This window comes from Dasypus novemcinctus, chromosome 10 (assembly GCF_030445035.2).
Source record: "Dasypus novemcinctus isolate mDasNov1 chromosome 10, mDasNov1.1.hap2, whole genome shotgun sequence".
Lineage (NCBI taxonomy): Eukaryota > Metazoa > Chordata > Mammalia > Cingulata > Dasypodidae > Dasypus > Dasypus novemcinctus.
In genome coordinates this window covers 128432731-128447472 of record NC_080682.1, presented here as the reverse complement: position 1 = coordinate 128447472, position 14742 = coordinate 128432731, and the positions used below count along the sequence as shown (strand labels likewise).

Sequence of the window (14742 nt, the reverse complement as noted above, 5' to 3'; positions counted from 1 at the left end):
CTGGAATCCTCTTCCTGGGGTATCTGCATCTGGGCACTGAGGTTCATATTTTCCAGGTATACCACTTATCCACTGCCACAATAGTGCAGATAAACAAACTACTGCAAAGCTCAAGTGATTACAGCCATAGGTGTAGATTTCCCTCAGGTGTCTGAGGGTGGGGGTTTGCAGCTTGGCTCTTCTGGAAGTTCTCCTCTGATCTAGGCTCCTTCACATGTCAGGGTTGACTAAAGAAAAGCAGTCTGGCCGACATCTTACCCTCAGGAGGAGAGCATGAGCACATGCACCTGTCACTGGCTGATGTGCAAGGGGAAGGCCCAGAACCAGGTCCCAGAGGCAGAGCAGGAGGCATTGCAGTGTGACAAGGGGAAGGGCAAGGAGGCCTGGAGAGAAGCACTCTGTCATTTGCCTTCTGCCACAGGTAGCTGTGACTTCTAACTCACCAAGTTTAGAGGAGACTGTTACTGCAAGTTACTGCACTCTGACCCTTGGAAGCAGCTAAAAACACATCCTCACGTCATCTAATCCTTATTCAGCAAACACTTCCTTGTGGCGTCCTTTGTGCAAACACTGTGAAGGCTGCTGTGCAGAATTCAGAGCTGAATGGGTCAGGTCCCAGTGCTAGATGACTGAAATCACATAGGGGGTTTTGTAATTAATTTTGTTTGGAATCAGAGTGGACTGCATAAGGGGACTGGGCAGTTGTGTTCTACCTAGTAAAAGTAAGAAGGAACTTTTTTATGAGAACTCACAATATGCCAATAACAGCTCCTATAAATTGAATGTACTAACTATAATTTTTACAGCTCTACAGAGCTAGCAGTGTTATCCTCATTTCACAAATAATTGAGACCTGGCTCAGAGGGGGAAGACTATTAAAACAGTCATAAAGGGCATGGAATCAACATGGGGGAACCAAATTTGAGCCAGGCTTTCTGGAAGCAGAGGCTCTGCTCTAGCCCTGACCCCAGGCTCCCTCTTGTGTTCCCTGAAGCTGGGGAAGGATAGAATGCAGAGAAGGCACCCACTACAGGAAGGACAGCTCAGGTTCCTCCCTGGGATGGAGCTACCTCCAACAAGCCTGGCCCTCCAAGGTCAGGACCTCTCCATCAAGCCTTTTCCAGGTGACCCCTCTCAACAGGGGCAGCAGTTTCCTCACCTGGAGGATACTCTCATCTCCCGCTGCTGCTTCCCCTTCTGCCATGGCTAGTTCATGCTAGGGCTGCCTCCAGCCACATCTGTCCCAATGTTTCAGCAGGTTTCTGAACTTTATGGTTTCTAGATGTCCAATGATGAGATACTGGGTTTGCTTTAATACCCATTTGTCATCTGGGGCCATCATATTAAGATATATTTGCTGATGGAAGGATGGGTAAGCAGGGAACTTGGCCTGCAGCCAGAACCTAGACTGGTAAGCTCTAGGCTGATGATACCACAGGGATTCCTGCTTGAGGAAGCAGCAGCCAGAAGGTGAGTCTGGGAAAAGGGGAGGTGTGACTATTAGGGTTAGGGTTGGGGTTGGGGGTCTTCTCATCCCTCACATGCTCTCTCCACCTGCTACTGCAGAGCCAAACCTTGTTCTGACCTCACCCCTGATGCCTGGCCTCTGTCAGGCCTTGTCTGGGCTCCATCCAGCATGCTTTGCTTTCCACATCTGCAGGTCCTCGACCTCCTTCCTTGGCTCTTGGAACACACCCTCCACCTTCAGTCCCACATTCCTGCAGCAGAAATCAGAAAGACTTCCTTTTAGGAGCAGTTTCCCAGTGGTGGCAAAATAACCTTCAGAGTCTCCTCAGACCTTACCAGTGCATTACGGCAGGGCCCGTGTGACCCCATGCCCTGGTGTAGAATTTGAAGGGAACAGGGCCTGTCACCAGCCTTTGGAAAGTAGAAGAGTCTGGGGCATCAGGGAGCCTGGCCATAAGGGCCACTCAGTGAAGACCTAAGATGGGAAGAGGAGGGTAAGACATGCCCTGCCCCTAGGTTGAGGGCTGTTGCCTCTGGGCCTCAATCTTCACATCCAACATGGGGGCAGCAATGCCAGGCTGGGGCCTGCAGCCCTCAGATCGCGCTCCATCCTCCCAGGTCAAGGTACACCCTCAGTCTCTCCCCACATTGTGTCTTTGTGGTTTTCATGTGGGGGTTTTAGATACCCCCACTCCCACAACTCGAAAATTTAGACATACTTCCAATACATACAATCATCCCACTGTGGTAGATTGAATTAGGTCCGGCAATTTGACCTGTGTTTAACCTTAATCCACTTTCCTGTGGCTGTCAACCCAGTGTTAACAGGATTTCCTCTGGTTTTCATTTTCAGGTCATGCACAGCCCATCTAAATGGTGGGTGGGTCCTGCTCCACATGGCTGTAGGCCTGAGGAAGAGAAGCAAGAAGTCACAGAAGCTTGGAAGGAAAGGATACCACCAACTGACCAGAGGCTGAGAAACAATCCAAGGAACTGCAAGGATTCCCAGAAGATGCACCAGAATGTTACGGGCTTTCAGAGGAAGCAAGTTTTCCCCACACTTTGACCTGGACTCCAGTCTCAAATGAGACACCAACATATGCTGTTTAAGCAAAACCATGGTGTGGGATTTGTGAGATCAGCTCAAGCACACGTAGATGTTCACTTCCACGTATAAACACACAACCCCACCATTCAATGAGATATATATACACATACCAAGTGTCCACAAGACATACTAATAACTCTCTACTGAAAGCTTCAATAACATACTACTGGGAAATATACATCCAAATTACTGTGACCCAGAGTACACACACATTATATATAAAATGTACCACATGCCTCAATTTTACCCACAATTCCCCTATACAATACAAATATGAAAAAATACCACCCTGTATCACCAAATACACATACAGCTCTGGCATTTACTTAGTCCCTACAGTTGCTAATGATCATCAACCTATCTCCAGCATCTTCCAGAATAGGCACGTGAAACCCAACAATCCTTCCATCTGAACATATACATCTGCCAGCTTCATACACTATTATACAGTTTCCCTTCAACACCAAAATATCTATGCACAACTCCTGAAAGTCACCCAAACATACATCACCACTCAACGTACCCTGAGTACATTTCAATTATCCCACACATCCAACCAATATACAGAAGATACAGAGTCACTACCAACTAATGTACTGACATGTTCCCTAGCATTGCCCATATGCATATGCAGAGGCAATTCCAAACTTAAACACACAAAATTCCCAAAGAATCATGGGGAAAGCACACACAGCATATAATGTTTCCATAGCCTCAAACTGCAAATACATAACACCAATTCCTTGATATACATGCACTGCATCTCACAGGATCCAAGAACCCAAAGCCTCAGGCTCACTGAAAAAATAGTCAGGTCCTCCACTTCACCCCAAATATCCACACAGACACCACTGATTCACAGATTTCAAGGTATCTATCACATTCCACCCAACCTATGAAATGCAAATACAAGTGTCAAACTTTCAATTCATGTGAACACACTTCCAAAAGACATGCACAATAGAGCTCACACACCCTGAATTTCTACAGTCCATAAGAGGCCCAGCAATACATGTATAGAATATCACATTTTCAGATACACAATCAACCTCTTCTCTGCATACCTACAATCAGGTACAAAACATCCTTCTATCCTCAAATACACTAACTGACTTGCTAACAACCCCATGAATCACACTTCCACCCGGAGGAACTCAGCTCCTGGGTACAATCATAAAAGTAGTTAAAGCCCCAGTTATGTATGTAGTGGTATGTAGCCAGGTTTAACACTGTGAACCAACTCTCTCTAAAATAATTCTGTGTGTGTATATATATAAATATAGAGAATACATTTCAATCATTTAATAGCATATGGCATGTGCAGCACAAATTTTACAAGTAGTTAGAAAACACACATTATCTTTTGTAAATTGCATTTAGTCAATTGACTCACATACTTTTGTCCATTTTTGCCCAAATCTTATATCTATTATATATAATCTGTGCTTGAAAATCCATCACAATTGACACCAGACCTTGAAAAACTGTTTATTATTCCATGAAGCAAAGACTCTCACGTTCGTGATAAAATAATGGTTTCCTCAGGAACACTGGTTAATATTTCTACTTTAAAAATAATATAGTGAAATATCCAAGATATGCTGGATTTGCACTTAATGTTTAGTGTTCCCTCTTTCCTCAATAGAAGGTATTTTATATACTGAAATATTTTCCCTCATTTTTTGTATTATCACAATGTAACAGATATAGACTTAGGTCACATTATTAACAATTTAAAGTTAATTTAACTCTATACCATCTAGTTGAACAAATGCAGCCAGTCTGGTCTGCAGTGCTCCTCCCTCCCACGGTACAGATGCTCCCCCCACAGTAGAAGGGACAAGTGAGGGCAGAGCCACAGCCTTAGGGAAAAGCTCCTGATTCACAGGAGCACACAAAGTCCTGAGCCCAGAGACACCACTAGAAAGTCACGAGTTGGCGCACTCTTCACCTTTATGTTTTATACAACTGACATAGAAAAGCAGGTGGAAGTGGTGGGACTAGCGTGATGGGACAACCCCTGCCCCACAGACCCTGGGGTTCACAGTTATGGACTCACCCTCCTCCCTGTGCACATGCATTTCCCTTCTGAAACCAGTTCCCAACTGACATCAGAGGTGGTTGGAGCACCAGAGAACACGTGACAGAGCCTTGCCCCACAGCCACGTGCCCAAGCACCAATCTGCCAGGTCCTGCAGGGACCAGGTCCTGGGAGGGGCATGGAGGAGAGGCAGGAGGTGAAGCCTAAAGGCTCTGTGAGGCGTGTTCAGGTCATGCCTCTTCTCCAGGAACCCGAGCAGCCATCCCTGGCTCTGGGAGAAAGCATGTGGGAAAGGACCACTCATGATGTTTAGACTCACAGATGTGGAAGACAGTCCCATGCCCTGAGATAGGGTCCTCCGTGAAGTGTTTTAGAAGAGGTCTAGCCTAGGGCCATGTCCTCAGATTGGAAGGATTGCTTATGCAAGCCTTGGCTGCATTTCTTTTCTTCTGGCTCATGGCCTTTCAAAGAATATGCCCTTTTTCTATTCAGAAGCAGGGTTCCTTATAGAACCATCCTGGCAAAGTATTTGGGATCTGGAAACTCCTTCAAAGCTATGCTTCCTCTGAACTCCATTGCTAGTTGTATCCTAGGACTTTTCCCATATTAGAATATTTTTTAGTGAGTTTATTTAATATGTACAGTAAATGTGGACTCAGTAAGATTTTGTTTGAAGGTTATTTTTTTGATAGCTTTCATAGGACATTTGGTAATCTGAGTCCAGAAACTAGTTCATGGCTTTCTTGAGTCCTTAAACTTGAGGCAAAATTCTTAGCAGGCTTCTTAGCAATGAAGTAGAATAAAAATCCAGACTTTGTAATACTTCCTGTGACTGTTTTCTGATTCAGTAGAAATGTAAAAATCACGGGTTTTGGTGGAGCACAGATACAAATTCAGTTGTCTTTACTGTAGGTTCAGTGGTTTCTTTTTCTTTATGGGGTAACCATTAAAAACGTAATGGGTTACACTTCTTATGTAGCATTGCCAGATGAAATAGAGGACACCTAGTTAAACTTAAATCTCATAAAAATAATGTGTATTAGCATATTTGGCATATACAATTTGAGACATGCTTATGCTAGAATATAATTCATTGTTTACTGAATTTCAAAATTTACTGGGGTTTATTATTTTATTTGCTACAACTGGGAGCATTATTCTTAGGGATATTTTAAAGGTTTTATTAAGTGAAGAACTTCTTGTAGCATATGCTAAGGAAAGAAGAGCTGAAAACAAGCTACCAGCCGAAAGACAGTAATTGCAGTAAAACTGACACTAGATAACAAATATATATTCTTGTATAAACTGTTTAAAATCAGAAATAAACATAAAATGTTTATAATGAATTTACATCGTGTTTGCTTTTAGTTGCATGATATTTTCCCAGAAAGATGCAAAAGGAGCAAAAACATTAGTGTCCACTGCTGATGTGGACTGGGATGCCAGGGGAAGTGGGTGGGTGGAAGACTTCTCACTACATTTTCCATTGTGCAAAATTTGACTTTCACACCATGCAATGTTTACCTGTTAAAAGCAATCAAAATCATTGAAATGTAAATTTTAAACATGTAACAACCAATTAATGAGAAAAAAGCATTGATTTTTCCTGTAAGCATACAAGCCTGGAGTTCTTTGATGTGGAGGGGCTTTCCAGCACAAACCAATGTTTATTTATAAATAATTTAAGTATAGAACCTAGGAAGAAATCTTTGTGCTATGAATTAGGAAGACTCAATAAATTGCTCTAACAAAGTCCCTAATAATTGTGCTGTCCCAGTATACTCTGAAGGGACCACCTGCAATTTCCCCTGTCAGAGTCCTGGATGAGGTTATACCCTCCCCCACTTCAAGCCCACCTGCCCTCTGCCCCTCCCCCCTGTAGAATGTCTGAGTGCTCCATTCTAGTCCTGTCGAGATTCAAACTTCTCCACCCTTTCCGTGGATTCCTGAGAATCTGTTGGCAGCGGCTCACTCTCAGGGCGGTTCACTCTCAGGGCGTAGAATTGAATCTTTGCTAGAGGATGTCAGATAGTGGTGGTCAGTGTCCAAGTGTACTGAGGTGACTTCAAAAGGTAAGCACTTAGGATAAGGTGGTGTGTTATCAGGGTCCCTGACATCCTTCAAATCCATAGAAATTCAAATTTGGCCCATCTTCTTGGAACAAGATTTGAGATGAATCTCGAGGAAGGAGAAATCACTGGACTCCACTAAGAACCTCTCACCTGGAAATTAGTGGGGTAGGTTGGAAAGCCAAGACTTAGAGTTGAGGAAGGGGTCTCCTTAGATATGTGAGAGGGCTACAATAGGTATGAGAAAGTTTGGATGCAGAAAGAGTTTCTCTCTAGAAAAAAGCAACATAACAAGTGTATTAAATGGTAGCAGGTTTACGTTGTGTGGTAGTGTAGAGAGGCTTGTCTCCACCCTTTGTCATTACTTCAGGCACCTGGGAACTTATGATTTTACTGGAAGAATATGACCTGGAGTAAATGAGATCCTATGGGGACAGTTAGAATCAATGGTCTAACATAAAAAAACTTTTCGGTAGAGTTCATCGTGGCCAAGTCAGCAGTGAAACAGCCTGCCTGTGAGGCAGCCTGGAAGTTACTCTAACTGTCCCAGCCCAGAGCCTCTAAGCTCCTACCAGCCCAGAGGCCTTGTGCTTTCATTACTTGATTCAATGTTTCCAGGGCACTTGTGGTAAAACTTCAGCTAGTTTTAGAGATTGGGTTTACCTGGATTTTATGACTCTTTCTTAAACTGTGTAAACTCAGATGCTCAACCAATTCATCTTCTCTAATTCCTCACGGTGAACCCTCAGCTCTTCATTTTAAAGTTGAGGTGACGATGTTGCTCAGAGCCCATGAATACTTCATGGTGGAATGGATAGTGACTGCTATTTATTTTCAGTAAAACACTCAATGAAGGGTGGTTTCTTTCTGAAGAGGGGAAGGAGAAGAGATACAATTAGGTATATGTTACTCTGTCACTAATAGTACTAGAACTAATAGTAGTATTGGTAACAGTCTGAAGAGATGATGCAGAACATAATCTTAAGAACTTACCACCTTCATGATGCCTTTGTGATGCCTAGAACTTACCCAAAAGAACATCCCTTATCTGCTCGTGAGCATGCTGAGGGGTATTTTTTCCAAAGAATTCCTTGACACCAGTTCTTTGGTCAAGAGGCTGACCAAATGCCTTCACCAAATACTGAGTCTGGCTGAATTTCTGGTAGTGATTTCCTCAGAGAGGGACTGTCCTGATAGCACATGCTTCTTTCTCCTTAGCACTCAGAGGTTTGGGAGGCTCACTGAATGGGAGCAAGTCCGCTTATGGGAAAACCCTGATCTGGAGTTCTAGAACCTAAAATCACTAGAGGGACAGGTGCTATACTGAATTTCCTCCACCTAGGTGCCTGCTCACTTTTTGAAATTCATAGCTCTGATTCTCTTGACGTATGCATGGCCATTCCAACAGAACGGCATGCCTGTTCCAGCACCACAAAGGAGAAACACATCTCTCAGTGAGAAGGTGATTTATTGCAAATGCACAAGCAAGAAACTGGGAGAATCTTCCCAAAACCAGTTCAAACTGAGAATGGGAACTTGAATTTGAGTAGGGAAAAAAACAGGGGGAGAGATGAAAAGAAAAGCAAGTCCAAAACAAGAAACAAGTGATGACTTTAGACCTTCCAGGGGTCTTGTGAGGAGGGAACCTGCAAATTTCCAGTCCTGTGTCATCTCAAGCACGTCAAACTCATAACTGTTGTTCCAGTTTCAGTGATTTATCAGTGACAGTTTAGATTCAGATACTGATGCTTCTGATGCTATTCTCTGGTTTTGCCTTCAGTTGATATTTTAAACTGGGAAGGTCTGGTTGTTGTCCTTTTGGGAGCTAAGAAAAAAGAATAACTATTAAGATTGGATTAAGATAAAACTATCTTAGTTATGTCTGGGTAGATCCAGAGCTGTGTAGGTGAAGAAATTTTTAATAAGCACTTTTTTCAGCTCTCAATTTCCCAATGAGTAAAGGACAGCTCCTGATAGCCTCAAGAATGTTGCCTTTGTGGCCTCTAAATCCACCCATTTCCCATCTCTACAGCATCTCCAGTGCTGGGACAAGACAAGACCATGAACTCTGGAGTCTCCCTGTATCCTGGCACTGCCCTGCCAATCCCTTCACCCATTCCTGGCCCACCACACCCACCTCTCTTGGGGCAGCACCTACCCCCATCTTTCCTTCCTGGCAGCTCTCTGCTGCTGCCTGCTTTCCCCAGACCACAGTTGGTGACAGGAAAGGGGGCCCTTGTCTCCACTGGGACTGGAGGTGAGAAGATCATTATTCAAATCAGAAAACTAGTGGGACCAGCAGAGCCCCCTCCTACTTAGCCCTTTATCCTTCCTCAGATGCCCCACATTTCAAGTGACCCAAGGATCCTCTGTGGGGGTGCTCAGCTTGCCCCTCCTGGGATCTTGAGGACCTCTGCTCTGGAGCCCTTGATCCCAGCCTCAGCTGTGGGGTGCACCCAGTCTGCTGAGGGAGGCTGGATCCCAGGCCTTCCTCCTCAAGCTCCACCATGAGCTGCCCAGTTGGCCCCCAGTATTCCTCCAGGGAATGCTTTCTTCAGGCCACAGGGGGCCTCCATGGACAGAGGTCCTCCCTCCACCCAGTCCAAGGATGACTCCTGTATCCCAAGAGTGTTTACCAGAACTTCTGGTGTTGGCAGTGCTTCAAGTCCCTGGCCCAGAGGCACATTCACCCTTGTGCTGATGCTGAAGCTCTTTCCTGCTTTCTTGAGTGAGTGGCTTCCTCTTGGAGACACATTTGACTGCTTTGCACCATTCAGATACAGAGGACTAGGGGATGGATACCCCAGGTTAATGTCTCCAGAATTTCTTGACAGTAGGTCATGAGGAGAGATGATATATTTCTGGTTTATGAGTGATTTTCAGGTGTCTTATCTCAATTAATACCTCCCTAAGTTGCATATATAAAGAACTCCTATATCTTGAAAATAAAAAGATAAACAACACATTTAAAAAATGGGAAAAAGATTTAAATAGACACTTTTCCAAAGAAGAAAAATAAATGGCTGAAAAGCACAAGAAAAAATGCTCCAAATGTCTAGCTATCAGGGAAATGCAAATCAAAACTACAATGAGATACCATCTTACTACCATAAGATTGGCAGCTTTGAAAAAAACAGAAGACTACAAATGCTGGAGAGGATGTGGAGGAATGGGAACACTCATTCACTGCTGGTGGGAATGCAGAAGGATCCAACCATTCTGGAGGACAGTTTGGTGGTTTCTCAAAAAACTAACCATAGATTTGCCATATGACCCAGCAATTCCACTGCTGGGTATATATCCAGTAGAAATGAAAACAAGGACACAAACCGATATATGCACACCAATATTCATAGCAGCATTGTTCACTATCGCCACAGTTGGAATCAACCCAAATGCACATCAACAGATGAATGGATAAATTCTGGTACATGGATACAATGGAATACTACTCAGCTTTAAGAACAAATACACTACAAACACACGTGATAACAGGGATGAATCTTGAGAAATTTATGTTGAGTGAAGCAACCCAGGCATTGAAGGACAAATACTACATGACCTCAATGATATGAAATAAGTAAACCCAGCTGCATCAGAGAGCTTGAGACTGGATGATAGGCTTACAGGAAATTGGGGGGGGGGGGCGGGTAGAGGAAGGATGTAAGCTGACACCTACATGGGTGAACTCTATGATAAGCTGGAGGTATTTGTACTAGGAAGGGATAAAATGGGGCACAGGGTTACCTTTGGGTGGGGCTTTGCAGGTTTATGGGGGGCTAGGGATTGGTGGATGGGTAATATTGCCCAAGGAATTGGGGGGAGGGTGGGGAAACATACAAACATAGGAGATTGTCAGGTATTTGGTTGAGAGTACAATGCTGAGAAAACCTTTTCAAAAATATAATAAGGAAAGTTTCCTGTTTAAGTTGCTTAAAGGGGATAATCTGAAGAAGGACAGGCTCCTAGGGAATATGTGAATGCTCATTTTGCTATAGTGGGTTATATCATTGGATAGAGACAGAAATAATGAGAATGAAGGCATACCCACATCCTGGGGAGGACTGATGCCATCAAATAGAGGGAACTGTATCTCTCCAGAGAAATGGTGGCTCCCAGGGCTTAGGGCAGTTGAGCATGTCAATCCCTCAACAGTGTTGCAAGTATCTCTAAACATGGCCCTTCAAGCAATGAAGATTGTCTGTCACTGTGGGCCTTAAGGGGAGGGGGAAAGAGGTATTGAATAGATGGAACCAATGTAACTGTGTAGGCAATAGAAGTGTTTCACAAGAGTACGCAAGGACGGATATAAGACATGTAAAATTACATAAAAAATGTATAGGGGCTGATAGGCTAAAATGTAAATAATAATGTAAAAAATAAGATAACTAAAAATTTAGAGAATTGTATAGAATAAAATATAAACCACAATGTAAACACAAATGTTCCCTTGTTTGAAAGCTATTGTCTCAATATCTGTACATCAGTTTCAGTATATAGTATGAATATGTAAAAAGATTATTGCTGTGGAAGGGAAAAGGTTTTATGTTGGATATGTGGGAGTACTGTATATGGTATATACGAATTACTGTGATCTAAAACTCTTGTGAAGATAAGCTTAATAATTAGAAAACAGAAAAGAAAAAGATAGGACATAGACACAGAGGAAAAGACGGAAGTAGTTGCCTTGTCAAGTTGCATACAGGGCAACACTTATTGCAGTGATGGTAGGCAAAACACCAAAAACAGAGCTTTTGCATTTTTAAATTTTTTGATACCCCAATTTGTTTTTACCTTAATTTTTCCAAGTTAATATGTATTCTATATCTAACCTTTAAACTCATCACTATATTCCATTTTACTTATAAGGGAACCTGACATTATATTGGGCTTCACTTTTCAAGAAGTTTTGGATCACAGAGAGGTTCAACAATGGCAGCAGAGGAATACTGGTGTGGGATGTTATTGATAGGGGACACATGGTTGGCAGGGAATTCTGGAGGGCATATATCCAGGGTACACAAAAATGTCTGGATATTTTCATAGTGGATACAATTAAAAACAACTGAGGGAGTCCTGAGTTCCTAGCCAGGGGAGCTCTATCACAGTCCCTAAAGGAATAGCAACAATCCCCCAAGTGAATGGCAAAGACCAAAAAAGAAGGAAGGTCCAACAATTAGCCCTTGATACTAATGAATATGATTGTATGTGCACCTGAAATAAGAACAAGGCCTAGAGCTGCAGGGTGCATAAGAGTTACCTCCTGAGAGCCTCTCTGTTGCTCAAATGTGGCCCATCTCAAAGCCAAACTCAGCATGTAATTGCACTGCCTTCCCCCCAGCATGGGACATGACCCCCAGGGATGAGCCTCCCTGGTGCTGAGGGATTACTACCAAGTACCAGCTGATGATGTAACTAGAAAACGACCTTGAATAAAAGGGTCAACTCAGACCACAGAATATCTCAGCATACATATAATATCAGGAGTTAAAAATGCTTTTTGACCTTGAATAAAAGGGGAAATAGAAAGGACAAATGAGCTTATATGGCTATGGGTCTCCAAAAAGAGCTGGGATGTTATCAGAGGGATCACACCTATGCACACCTCAGCAGAGCCCCAGAGACAGATAAAGTACATACAACCCCAGTATTGGTTCTTCTGAGGGCAACAGAGACCCAAAGGTTCTATGGTCATGGTGGATGGAGTTCAGTGCCATGTCAGTTGGCCCTACTTTGGAGTTTGTGTTCTGGTGTGATCTTGCTTCACAAGCCTCTCCTGTTACTTTTATTGGATCTGTGATTGGCACTGGGGTTTAGTGTGAACTCAGGGGACCGGAATCTCTGGACTGCCCATGTGACAGCCAGGCCCTGAGCCTCAACAGACTTCCAACTCCTACACTCTGGTTTATTGGATTTACTCCACCAGCTAACATGGAGGTGAAGAAGGTCAACCACCACACCAGGGAGCCAAGAGTGCCTATAACTACATGCAGGAGAATTGCACCCATCATCCAACTGGAATTTAAGTCTCTTCTCAATATAGAGGGAGAGAGGACATAACCATTCCAGGGTCCACAGGATGGAGGAATAGAGTATGGATTAGAGTGGACTTACTGATATTCTATTCATGAACTATTGTGATTAGTAATCAAAGATAATGTGGCACTGGTGTGGAGATAGTGGCCATAGTGGCTGCTGGGGGTAGGGAGTGTGAGGAAGAGATGTGAGGTGGGGCATTTTCGGGACTTGGAGTTGTCCTGGGTGGTGCTGCAGGGACAGTTACCAGACATTGTATGTCCTCCCATGGCCCACTGGGTGGACTGTAGGAGAGTGTGGACTATGGTGTGGACTACTGACCATTAGGTGTAGCGGTACTCAGAGATGTATTCACCAAGTGCAATGAATGTCTCATGATGATGGAGGAGGTTGTTGTTATGGGGCAAGGAGTGGGGTGAGGGGGATGGGGGGTATGTAGGGACCTCATATTTTTTGAATGTAACATTTAAAAAAGACAAAAAACTTTAAGTAAATATTAAAAAGTAAAATAAAGTCAACCATATGCTTCATCAAAAAAAGAAAAAATAGCGATTTTCCAGAGTACCCCCACATCCAATGACTCTTGTGTCTAATAATCTCTCTCCCCATATCAATAATCACTAGGTTGACTTAAAATAATTAAAATATACAGCACTGTGAAATGTAGTTTTGCCTATTTTGAAACTTTAAATCTGAGTTGTTGCCAGAGCTGTATTTTATTTTGCTTTCATACATTCTGCTGTACAATTATAGCACACTTTGTGTATCAAGTCTTCTGTTGATGGATATTTGCCTTATTTTTGTTTCTGACCACTGCCAATAAGTCTGCAATAAACACTGTGATCCATGTCACAAAAAAAAAAAAAAAAAAAAAAGAGATACAGCAAAGGCAGTCTTGAGAGGGAAACTTATAACCCTAAATGCCTATATTAAAAGAGAAAAAAAGAGCTAAATGCAAAGATTTAATTGAGCAACAAGACAAACTAGAAAAATAACAACAAACCAATCCTCAAAGCAAGCAGAAGAAATAACAAAGAGTGAAGTAGAAATAAATGAATTTGTTAAGAAAAAAGAACTTTAGAGAAAATCAAAATCAAAAGCTGGTTCTTTCAGAAGATAGGTAAAATTTACAAACCCCTACTAAGAATAACAGAGAAAAAAAAGAGGCAAATAAATACAATCTGAAGAAAAGGGAAGAACTATGACTGACCCCACAGAAATAAAAAGGATCCTAAGAGGATATTATGAGAAACTATATGTCAACAAACTAGACAACCTAGATGAAATGGGCATATTCCTAGAAATGCACAAACAACTTACACTGACACTATAAGAAATGCAAGAACTTAACAAACCACTCACACTTAAAGACATTGAATCCATCATCAAAAACTTCCCATCAAAAAGTCCAGGACCAGAAGTCTTTACAGGTGAATTCTACCAAACATTTCAAAAAGAATTAACCCCAATCCTGTTCAAATTCTTTCAAAAAATTGAAGAGGGAAAATTACCCAACACTTTTTATGAAACCAACATCACTGTAAAATCAAAGCCAAATAAAGAAACCACGAGGAAAGAAAATTATATACCAATTTCTCTATTAAACATAGATGCAAGAATTCTCAACAAAGTATTTGTAAATCAAATTCAGGAGCATCTCAATAGACTTGTACATTACAACCAAGTGGGATTTATTCCTGGTAGGCAAGGCTCATTCAACATAAGAAAATCAACCACATTACCAAACTGAAAGGAAAAAAACACATGATCATCTCAATAAAAAAAAATCACAAAAAATCGGAAAAAGCATCTGACAAAATCTGGCATCCTTTCTTGATAAAAACATTTCAAAAGATATGAATAGGAGGAAAATTCCTTAATATGATAAAAAGTATACATGAAAACCACACAACCAACATCTTAGTCAGTGGGGAAAGGTTGAAAGCTTTCCCTCTAAGATCAGGAACAAGACAAGACGTCCACTAGCAACCTTGGTATTTAACATTGTACTAGCTCTAGCT

The 14742-nt window shown here is 42.4% G+C and overlaps 1 long non-coding RNA gene across 3 annotated transcripts; it reads right to left on the bottom strand.

The window, feature by feature from the left end:
- Positions 1-338: 338 nt before the first annotated feature.
- LOC101411007 (uncharacterized) lies at positions 339-13694 on the bottom strand. 3 transcript variants are annotated; one of them, XR_011650005.1, is made up of 5 exons: positions 9322-13694; positions 8305-8510; positions 7349-7552; positions 1586-2375; positions 339-629 (listed from the first exon to the last, which is right to left on the bottom strand). It is a non-coding gene; the product is annotated as an uncharacterized lncRNA (long non-coding RNA). The 3 variants fall into 3 exon arrangements; XR_011650006.1 differs by having other exon boundaries at positions 1591-2375; XR_009187731.2 differs by lacking the exon at positions 339-629 and having other exon boundaries at positions 1457-2375.
- Between the last annotated feature and the right edge of the window lie 1048 nt (positions 13695-14742).